Source organism: Thalassophryne amazonica, chromosome 6 (genome assembly GCF_902500255.1).
Source record: "Thalassophryne amazonica chromosome 6, fThaAma1.1, whole genome shotgun sequence".
In the NCBI taxonomy this organism is placed as follows: Eukaryota; Metazoa; Chordata; class Actinopteri; order Batrachoidiformes; family Batrachoididae; genus Thalassophryne; species Thalassophryne amazonica.
In genome coordinates, this window is record NC_047108.1 from 32518770 (window position 1) to 32531072 (window position 12303).

The 12303-nt window shown below is 39.4% G+C and overlaps 1 protein-coding gene across 2 annotated transcripts in view; it reads right to left on the reverse strand.

The window, feature by feature from the left end:
* arhgef19 (Rho guanine nucleotide exchange factor (GEF) 19) overlaps positions 1–11630 on the reverse strand; it is a 131500-nt gene extending 119870 nt beyond the window's left edge. Inside the window, exon 1 of one of the 2 annotated variants that reach the window (XM_034171928.1) lies at positions 11263–11630. The gene's annotated coding sequence lies outside the window, so the exon portion shown is untranslated. The remainder of the gene's footprint in view (positions 1–11262) is intronic. The other variant, XM_034171930.1, reaches the window with a different exon arrangement.
* Between the last annotated feature and the right edge of the window lie 673 nt (positions 11631–12303).

Here is a 12303-nt window from a genome sequence, read left to right on the forward strand (position 1 = left end):
CAGTCAATGGCAGCTAATGATTTTCCAGTCAGCCGCCTCCCGTGGAAGCCCTGTAAAGGCTTCAATCTGCACAAAGAATCATCACTGAACCTACATGCACTCACACCTGTGCACTTTCCTCTGTATCAATCACAGCTCAGAAGCACGCAGCCTAAACATCTCAACACTCAACATAAAGAATTGAATGTACATCAGGTAACATACTGATAAATGTGCAAATGACGCGCAGGCGTCACAAATAAGTTTTCTGCTCCAAACATATTACAGTTTTTTGCCGATTGCTTACACACATTTTTGCAAAATTTGGCTCACTGTCTCAAAACTACACACAAGCAAGATAAGACACAACACTTGTTGTAAAACATAATCTCTTGTAAAAATGTCATTCTAGCAACAAAGTCATCCACACATGCACCATTTTGAAACACTTTGCAACACACTGTGTTTTGCACAAAACACTGAAGTCAGTATATTTTTATTTACTTTTTCTCAAACAAGAGCTAAAAGCTACAGTAGTGAGCAACAAAAGTGTTATTTCCCTGTTTTTATTTGTATTTATTTATTTTTTACAAAGAACTAGAAATTCCTTACAAATACCTAAAGAAAGCTAGAGTACTGTACAATTCAAATTCTAAACACAAAACAAAACAATGAAAACAAGTGTTTGCAGTACTGTAGTTTACATTACATGGTAAAGTAAGAATGATATTGCACTTGACAGTACTACCCACTGTGTGGTTTGAGTTGACCCTTTGTCCACACTCTAAAAAATGAACCGCTGTTTCAATGAGAAAAAGTGATGAAACAATTTGCATTGATTTTAAGTTATTTTCCTGTAACTTCACTACGTAAAGTTATTTCAGCTTATGTAACTAGAGAAGTCTTGTGGCGTTGTGAAATAACTAAACTGAAATAACAAAAGAAAAAAAAATATGCAAATTGTTACATCTTTTTTTTCTCATTGAGACACCACCTTTTTTAGAGTGCAGCTTCCCTCAGTGAGGTTTATCACATGGTCCACCAAAATTGCTTGAATTTCACCTGAAACATTTCTCCTTCTTGCTCTTCTTTGTCTTTGTCCACGTATCTCTCTTTGTCTTCTTCCTCTTTCTCTGGGTGTTATCGCCTCCATGATTGCAGATTTGACAAAATGTCTTACGTGAGCTCTATTTGTGCCAAATGTCAGACTGATTGGTGGTGAGTTTTCTGTGTGTGTTTTCAGATGTGTGCATAAGTGTTTCCAGTTGCCAGATGTGTTTTGCATTTTTATTAAACGTGTTTTCCCAATGATAGCAAAGGTATTTTATCTTTGAGTTCAGTGTCTAATGTAGGAAACTGTGTGTAATGTTCTGCAACAACTGTGTTGAAGAATTGCAAGCAAAGTGCAAAGCAGAAAATGTGTTTAAGGTATTGTCATATTGTGTTTTAGCTATTGTTACAAGAAGTTTTGGATTTGACGTTTTAGTCTAAGCATTCACTTTTTGGGTGTAAGCAGTTGGCAAAAACTGTAAGCACTGTTCTTACTTCCATATGCATACTGGAAGTTCACAGTCTACAACTGTGAAAATCACAGGTGCCCACAAATGCGACCTTGCACATGGTTTGATTATGTAACATGCCAAGCATGCACTATGTGCAAAAGCAACATACCGTGATAGAGTGTAAGTCCAGTTTATTTACTACTTTACAAGGTCCTGCAACTCCAGTGTGACTTATATACTGAAAAAATTGTCCATTCTTCATTGATAATAATAATTATGACTGTTTATATATGAGTCTCCCAGGAATCAAAGCACTAAACAAAAATAAATTCTAATAATAAAATAATAAATGACAATAAAAAGAACTCTACAACAGTTCACATAAAAAACTAAACAAATTAAAGCGCTGATAAAGCAGAAAAAAGGTATGACTTATATATGTTTTTTCCCCCTCTTCATTAGGCTTTTTTAACAGGTGGTTTTAATGCTGTAAAATATGGTAAGTACAGTAGTGTTCAGAATAATAGTAGTGCTATGTGACTAAAAAGATTAATCCAGGTTTTGAGTATATTTCTTATTGTTACATGGGAAACAAGGTACCAGTAGATTCTCACAAATCCAACAAGACCAAGCATTCATGATATGCACACTGTTAAGGCTATGAAATTGGGCTATTAGTAAAAAAAAGTAGAAAAGGGGGTGTTCACAATAATAGTAGTGTGGCATTCAGTCAGTGAGTTTGTCAATTTTGTGGAACAATCAGGTGTGAATTGGGTGTCCCCTATTTAAAGATGAAGCCAGCACCTGTTGAACATGCTTTTCTGTTTGAAAGTCTGAGGAAGATTGGACATTCAAGACATTGTTCAGAAGAACAGCGTAGTTTGATTAAAAAGTTGATTGCAGAGGGGAAAACTTATACGCAGGTGCAAAAAAATTATAGGCTGTTCATCTGCAATGATCTCCAATGCTTTAAAATGGACAAAAAAAAACAAAAAAAAAAAACAGAGACACGTGGAAGAAAACGGAAAACAACCATCAAAATGGATAGAAGAATAACCAGAATGGCAAAGGCTCACCCATTGAGCGCCTTGGGGCAACTGTTTGTTGTGATTTGGCGCTATATAAGAAAAAAGTTGATTGATTGATTGATTGATCAGCTCCAGGATGATCAAAGACAGTCTGGAGTTACCTGTAAGTGCTGTGACAGTTAGAAGACGCCTGTGTGAAGCTAATCAGTTTGGATATGTCAAAATACTTGAAGAGGTCATGTTGCCTTATGCTGAAGAGGACATGCCCTTGAAATGGGTGTTTCAACACGACAATGACCCCAAGCACACTAGTAAACAAGCAAAATCTTGGTTCCAAACCAACAAAATTAATGCCTCGCAGATGTGAAGAAATCATGAAAAGCTGTGGTTATACAAATAAATACTAGTTTAGTGATTCACAGGATTGCTAAAAAAAAGCAGTTTGAACATAATAGTTTTGAGTTTGTAGCATCAACAGCAGATGCTACTATTATTGTGAACACCCCCTTTTCTATAGTAGAGAAGCTTGAATCTTCGACTGGACTGGGTTGCTTGACGTGAGGACGTTTCGCTTCAAATCACAGAAGCTTCCTCAGTTAAAATTCTTGCTCTGGTAGTCTGACTTCTGTCTTGACTCTTGTACAGAAGAATAAACCAGAAGCCAACAAAAGCTGGAGTTTTTAACCTAACCAGACCCCTCCTACCGAGAGGCCGACTGCTATAGGCTAGTGACTAAACAATAGCTCTAATTAGCACCTATTGTGCACTCTCCTAATGATGGAAGCCTCCCCTGATGGCTCCCTTGACGACTGTCCTGATGACGTGAATGACTCATTACCATGAACAAAAGACTGAAACTGCTTTGACCTGAGTACCCCATTGTAAACAGGGGACAAAGTTCATCATAGATTCAAGCTTCTCTACTATGGAAACCACCTGGACAACTGAGAGCCTACACAGAAACCCCCTTTTCTACTTTTTTTTACTAATAGCCCAATTTCATAGCCTTAAGAGTGTGCATATCATGAATGCTTGGTCTTGTTGGATTTGTGAGAATCTACTGAATCTACTGGTATCTTGTTTCCCATGTAACAATAAGAAATATACTCAAAACCTGGATTAATCTTTTTAGTCACATAGCACTACTATTATTCTGAACACTACTGTATAGACACCATATCACAACCTTGGTGCTCCCAAAAAATGTTCCACCATGTGTGCCGGCACTACAGAAATGCAAAAGTATGTCAAAGTTTGTGACAGAAAAAATGTTTTTTTGAACTTCTTGAAAATCCTGCCACAGTTAAAACAAGACCGCAGCACCATGTGTATATATCCAAGTTCATTGTACCAGCACACTCTCTAAGGCAGTGGAGAAGAAGAAGAAGAAGAAGAAGGAGAAGGGCCTTTATTGTCATTATACATACATATAACTAAATTTGTCCTATCCCATCCTAATTACTTTTAGACATAATCCAACCACTAGGAGCAGTAAGCAGCCACAGTCCAGCACCTGGGGACCAACTCCAGATGTAGAGATGCTCACAAACAAGTTCACAAACCAAAAAACTCGCAAACAAGCTCATTTCAAATTACATGAAACTTCAAAACCACATGGAGAGACAGAAAGAATGAAGAAGTGCCTGTTTCAGCTACACCCATATCAAATCAAACAGTCTGTAAATAAAGGTTTATTTCTGTGACTTTTCTGGGCAGAATTGGTTCTCTTTCTCACAGACCACATTCAATGCATATCTCAGTCAACCATCTCCATCAGACTCTTTTTCTTTCACTGGAAAACACATTGTGTGTGGGTATGACTGTGTTATTTAAGTTTAAGAATGTAACTGCTGTGAAACAATGAGAAATTGATGCTTAATTCTCTGATTTAGTATATTTCGATGCAGAAACAGTCTCTTTCCAACTGACTACCGCACCTGTTCCTAATCCATCATCAATCCAGCATTCAATAACCATCCAGCAGGTGGCAGACATAGCTATGGAATATTGCATAGGCAAAATAAATGTACTTTTTGGATTTATACAGTGTATCAACAGATCTGTCTGTCTGTCTGTCTGATTGAGATTATTATTGAGTTGCCTGTGGGGATCCACGGGCTCTAGATTGAGTAGTGATTATAAAATAGGTAGCTGACATTTTTCAAGAGTGGTAATAAGTTATGCAAAGTTTCTATAATGAGTTGGAATGGTGTGTGAGTCCAGAATTTTTTAGAACCTTCGACCTCAGTTTTTAGAGGAAGAACTCAACCCTTTTATTTCCTGTTAATTACGTAACATTTTAATGTTACTATACTGTCTTAATGTATTTATAAATTGTTTAGGTTCTTGTTATCATATACACAATATGATGATGATGAATATTATTATTTATTATTATTATATTTTATTATTACTTCTATTTTGACATTTGATTTTTAAATGGACCAAAATGGAAATAAGTGTTTTCGCTTTCTTGTATCATCCATGTACTTTTAATGTATTTACAGTTATATCATATACTTATATTGAACTTACTAAATAGAATTTGGCACGCACACACCCATACACACTTTTAATATATAGAAGGCTTACCACTCCCTGCTGGTGTGTGAGTCCATAATGTAATTATCAATGTTCATTGTTCAGTGCTGTTAGATAATATCTGTAGTTTCTCTAAAAATATTAGTCCTATAAACATTCCGTTTTGGCGGCATTCATCCTTTACCCAAAATACGTAAGCATACCAAACGGCAAATGTCAGCTATCTCCAGTTTGCCCATGTTAAAAATTGCATGCATGCATGCACGCACTTATTTTTTACACACCGACAAACAGAGATGGTAGCGGAAGACATCCAACACACTATCCTTCTCACTCATGGTAATGGCAACATGACACAACTAAACTGACTAAAGCAATTGAACTACAAAACGCAAATCAATAACACTAACAACACTCTTAAACTAACATGAACCACAATAACATTTAAAACCCCAAACTCCCATGGTGCAATTCAGCACAATGTCCACTGTTAACTGTTGTTAGTTAATATCGCTAATTTCTCCAAAAATATTAATCCTATCAACTTTCCATTTTCGCAGCATTCATCCTTGAACCAAGATACATAAGCATATCAAATGGCAAATGTCAGCTCTCCCCAGTTTCTCCATGACCTAAGCCATATACACGCATGCACATATGCACAGAGCCCACTTGATTATTAGAATATAGATTATTATTATTATTATTATTATTATTATTATTATTATTATTATCATCATCATCATGATTATTGTTTTTAATTTTATTATTACTTCTATTTAGTCATTTGATTTTGAAATGGACCACAATGGAAATAAGTGGTTTTACTTTCTTATGTCATCCATGTATTTTTAACATATTTACAATTATATTATGTACTTACATTGAACTTACTAAATCAAATCATGCACACACGCTTTTAACATATAGACAATTTACTGCCCCCTGCTGGAATTGCTGTGTGAGTCCTGAATGAAATTATTACATTGTTCAATGTTGTTAGCTAATATCCGTAGTTTCTCGAAAAATATTAGTCCTATCAACTTTCCATTTTTGCAGTGTTTATCCTTGACTCAAATTACATAAGCATACCAAATGGCAAATGTCAACTCTCCAGTTTGTCAGTGATTGAAGTTATATGTACCCACGCACACAAAGGGTTTTTTTTTTTTGTTGTAGTTGTTTTTTTTTCCTGCATTCTGCTGCAAGCAGGTCCTTTTAATTTGACACACCCACAAATGGAGATGTGGCAGATGACATCAAAAGCACTACACTTTTCACTCATGATACCGACAACATGATACTGAACTCACTCATGGTAAAAGCAACATGAGACTTCACAAACTGACTAAACTAATTGATCTACAAAAACACAATAAATCAATAACACTAACAACACTGTTAAACTAACATGAACCACAATAACAACATTTAAAACCCCAAACTCCTATGGTGCATTGCAGCACAACATCCATTGTTCACTTCTTAGCTAATATTGCTAATTTCTCTAAAAATATTAGTCCTATCAACTTTCCATTTTTGCAGCATTTATCCTTGACCCAAAATACATAAGCATACCAAGCGGCAAATGTCAGCTCTCCCCAGTTTCTCCGTGATTGAAGCCATACACATGCATCAACGCATACATGCACACAGAGGCCACTTGGCTATTATAATATAGATTTTCAAAGTTGGTCATTGGCTAGTCAACAGACCAGACCACATAATGAACTGGGAAGATAGACAGGGAAGAATGTGAGGTGTGGCTCCAGGATTGCTTACCTAAAGAGCACAAGCACACACGCATGTGCACGCATGTGCGCCAGCACACACACACACACACACACACACACACACACACACACACACACACACACACACACACACACACACACACACACACACACACACACACACACACACACACACACAGACAGCCACTGTCTGAGTGGCAGGTGATGGGGCAGGTGCTCTGCAGACAGTCAGGTCGGCAGAGGAGGAACTCGGTAATGACTGTGTGTGCAATCTGAGTAGGCACGCAGACAGAAATCAAGCCTGACACATGAACACACTCAGCAGTCAGAAATGTGCTCACTGTTAAAGGAGTGAGAACTTAAGTGATGCTTTAGGCACAACTCAAGGCTTCAAAGTTGTTTTGCATTTTCATAAAAAATCTAATCAAACGTGATTGTCAGAATGGTTCTGAGGATCAACTCCTCTAAACACATGCAAAAGAGTTCAGTGTTCAGTTGTTTTGCTATTGTTGTTGTTGTTGTTGTTCAGTGCTGGTTAACCAAAGTGTAGGTGGTGCATTTGAGGCAGACATACCGTAATACAGCAAATCAGATATTCAAGAAAGCACCCACAGCTGTCTGTCTGTGCTCCAGCCAAAATCTGTAGTTTCAGACAACCCAGCATGCACTCACACATACGTACACACCCGCACTCACACACACACACACACACACACACACACACACACACACACACACACACACACACACACACACACACACACACACACACACACACACAAAATAATACAAACACTTCTCGAGCAGAGCAGACAGAAAAGTCACCTCAGCTCATTGCTGTTTCACTTGTGTGGTTTAAATAATGAGCAACCCAGAAAAGAAAAGAAAAAAAAACAAAAACCTTGTATGTCATAAACAGTTTATAAGCCATTTAGTGAAACATTACTGAATGTCATAATTGCTGTTTTCCCACCGTGACGTGTAAAAATACAACAAACAAACAAAGAAAAAGCTAATTAACTTGGTATAGAAACAAGAAGTGACCAGGAACCAAAGTGTGGGCTGATGAAAGAAGACAAGAGTTTCTGCTTCAGTTTCTAAAGCACCTCTCTCCAGTTCCTGCTCCTTATCTTCAGTTTCGTCTTTACCACGTGAAATGCAAACACAAATGATTTCTTGTCAGGTCAGTGGCTTGGTCATTGCAGAACATTTCAAAAAAGTTTCTCAGTTTTGCTTTGGGCTGCTGTCCAGCTGCACTTTGAAGGACCTTTTGAAGTTTTTGAAGTTTGAAGGTATAATTGACGGTTAATACACTCCTACTCACAATTATTGTGTAGGATTTAAAATATGTTCAGACATAAATGCAAGTGAGCAATTTTTACTGAAGCAGAATATTTAATAAAATGTCCAAAGCTAATTCATTTTGTATAGTAAAACTATATCAATAAAAATACTTGTGTGAGTAGTACCTGGCACCCTTTGATGAATTTACAGTAAATCATCACTTTTACAGACAGTTTTCTTTAGACGAGTCAGGGGATGGACACATGAACACTTCCAAGTCACTGAATATGTCTTGAATTTCATTTCCACAAATCATAAAGAAATGCAAACAGTATATTACTGTGTGGTAAATCTGACTGGAGTGACTGTACAAGAAGGACACAAGTGAGGGACGTCACCCAGACGAACCTCTTTAAGGACTTAGAGGCTTCCGTAACTGTAACTGGAGAAACTGTGGACAGCACCCCTTTTATGTCCTGTATAACCAGTCCCAGCTTCATGGTGGAGTGGAACAGAGGACTATTTGAAAAGAACAGGTGAAATTTGAACTAATGTCTGCCAGAAGGAGCATGGAAGGCTCTTGTTGGGTATTAGTCTGTTTTCTTGTATAAATATTCTTCTCTGCTCCACCATGAAGCTGCATAACTGCTGATACAACACACAGAAGTTACACTTTGCACAATCTCACCAGTCACAGTCACAGAAGCCTTTCTCTTCTTCAAAGTTGTCATGGGCATCTTGGTGACTCACCCCACTTGTGTCCTTCTTGCGCAGTCACTCAGTTTTTGAGAACTACATACGTCTATTAGTTTTAGACAAATTGTGCAGTTGAGTGCCTTTAATTAGCAGCACCCTGACACGTGTGTGTGTGTGTGTGTGTGTGTGTGTGTGTGTGTGTGTGTGTGTGTGTGTGTGTGTGTGTGTGTGTGTGTGTGTGTGTGTGTGTGTGTGTGTTACCATACAATTCCATACCATTTGTGTTACATAATGACTGATAATTGTAAATTAAACTCAAGACAACTTCAGTAACTTGGACATGTTCATGCATCCTTCCCCTGGCTGTAAAAGTGAAGATGAACCATAAATTCATTGAAGACTACCAATAACTGCTACAATTACATTATATGCATTATTGGACTATATTGGACTGACAAGTTGATATTTTTTGGGTTGTCTTGAATATGACAACTTGATATTAATCAAAGAGACATTCGGATGTTGTCTTTGGCCTTTTTGGTCTTCAGTTGTATGCCAACTTGTCAACTTGTCATTACAAAAACTGAATGACACTTAATGACAGCAGTCATACACATTTGTGACATTGACGTAATGTTTATGACACATTCATGACTGTGTCATGTAACAGTTATGACAGTTATGTCACTATTATGACGATACCTTCAAGTAAAGTGTTACCAAAAATCAATTGTTGATTTACCTCTGTGTTGTGTTTATTTTGTTTTTAGGGTAATGATGACTCATGACAACTTGCTTCGCTGGCTGTGACTGGTCTTTGGACTTCATGTGGGGGGACAGATTCCAAATACAAGACTTGAAATCAGGGTCTCATAAGCACATGGTCACATTTGGCCCTGTGGAAACAGGCAACTGCATATAAAAGTGGTGTAAAGCCTGTGCCCTTGATTTGAATCAAAATACTGAAGATATATTATGGTTATAATCATACTTGCTTGTGCTAAGGCTAGCGGTTTAATTTCATAATATGCTGTTTGAACTAGTTTTGTTATGTTTTTCTGATTTTTCTATGTACCCATTGTCAAAGTGCTGTAACCTGATGTGACCTTTATTGCTATGCTGTTGCTAAGTAGATATGCTGAAAGAACAATTCATTGTGTGAATATATGTTTCTGTTGCAGGAATGTGAAACTCAGGTGCACGACAGTAGATTAGTGAATTGTTGGTTTCAGTTACCAAGGTCAGATAAAACCATGAGTCATGTGAATATCTGCACACATAACTTTTTTCTTAAGTAATGCCGGAGAAAGATGGGAAGACAGCGCTTGTCAAGAAGGCGGCCATGAAGACCAATCTGACAGGACAACGTCTAAGATAGTCACGCAATGTCAGTTTAGGGAGGGATCAAGAATTCTACAAAAGAAAGGTAGAAGCGATAAGCGAGGTTCTTTACTGGGCTATAGATTTACTCTGTCAGGCCTGTATTGAACCAAGCAGAACTTCTGTTATTACAGTTTGACTCAGGCTGTTAATTAAAACTGTGACGAGGTCAACCTGAGCAATGGTCTGAGTCGTAGTCTCCTCTTCTCATTAAATGAACGCGCAGGGGCGACCGAGGTAAATTGTTTGATATTTACATGTTGATGCTTTGGGTTCACAGTTGTGTGATACTGTGGTAAAAAAGGACCACTCCAACCATACCCTCAGATCAAAGCTGACAGCGTGAATACTTATTCATGATTTGCATTCTGCTCCAAATGCTATAGCAGAAAAAAAAATAGAATGCCCAAATATTTATTCATGAATGCATCAACTAATTCATGCATTCACCTGAGGGCATGCATTCTCAGAGAAGGTGTACATCTCGTGGTAAAATATTCAGCAGAGAAGAAGAGTGAAGAGTGTGAGCTGTGGCGCCAGGTTTCAGCTGAGTACAGTTTTGGAACAAGCCTTTCATCCAGCATACTGCAGACATGCACTTACCTGCCCCACTGTGCACAGGAACCTCACCTCACTGTGCACCGCCTAACAAGCACATTACTGTTGCAAGCATCGGCTCCTTCAAAAACAATGTTTTTATCTAAGCCCTGCACCGGCAGCATTTCTGCATTTGTCACAGATAGAGTTTGGATCACTACAGCTGCACAAACACAGAAAGAACCAAATCCGCTTGAAGAGCTAATATCCACTTTAGTGCATTTCAACCACAGTGTTACTGTCGCTGCTCGTTGAGCTAGCAGAGGAGAAACAATGATCACAGAATGATGGGGTCCACCTGACACACATCCTGTCTCACATCAGTATTTTAGCGATCCTGTGTGAACACAGCGCCTGAGTTTGCTGTCACATAAATGATGTGATTTACCACTTTGCAGCACGAAACAAACAAGAGCTCAACTTTCCTGCAGACAACACTGTCCCACTCTGCGGCGGTGTGTTTGTGTCGAGGTCACTGCTGTGACCGGTGCGTTGCTCTACCTCACTGGTGTTGGCGGCCTATGCGCGCTGGGCGCCGGCCAGCAGCAGTGAGTGGATCCAGGCCATCCCGGGGTCAGGCTGAGTCACTCTGTCATCCATCGGTGCCTTGTGTTCCTCCCGGCTTCTCTCCTCCCCGTTCAGCTGTTCCAAAACTCCTTCATACGCTCTGTAACCTGGACACACCTGAGCTGAGAGTGCGCCACCTACTGCTTCCCCATCTTCTTGTTGTCGTCTTCAGAAAGCTCAGACTGAAAACAGCCAGTACCACGTTTTGCTGTTTTCTGAACTACGTACTATGCAGATCTCGTCTCTGAACTCCTCTGCTCTGCTTCTCACTCCTGCTCCCTCCCTCCCTCTCTCCCTTTGCCACTGTTGGGGAAGTGCTTTCTAGTTTTCTCTCACTCTCCTCCTTCTTGCTTGCCCTCCCTCTAATAGTAATTTAGTGTCTCATTTCAGCACCTGCTTTGACAGAAACAGAGAGAGGAGGGAGGAGATGCAAGCAACAGCATGTGAAGAAAAATGTTGGGGAGACTGGAGTATGGGAATGTATTAATGAGCGTCGTGACGCCAGTGAAACCATGCCAGTGGTGCAGCTGCCCAGCCATGTCGTGGTATAGCAGTGCAGCTTTGCAGCCATGTCATGGTATAGCTGTACACCGCTGTGCACCACTGTGCACCACTGTGCACCACTGCATAGCTATACTGTGACATGGCAGCACAGCTGCACCACTGCACAGCTGCACCACTGCATAGCTATACTGAGACAGCTGTGTAGCCATGTTTTGGTGTAGCTGTGCAGTGATACAGCTGTGCAGCTGTGTAGCTGTGCAGTGGTGCAGCAGTGTAGCCATGATGTGGTATAGCTGTGCAGTGGTACAGCTGTGCAGCCATGACGTGGTATAGCTGTGCAGTGGTACAGCTGTGCAGCCATGTCGTGGTATAGCTGTGCAGTGGTGTAGCTGTGCAGCCATGACGTGGTATAGCTGTGCAGTGGTACAGCTGCGCAGCCATGTCGTGGTATAGCTGTGCAGTGGTACAGCT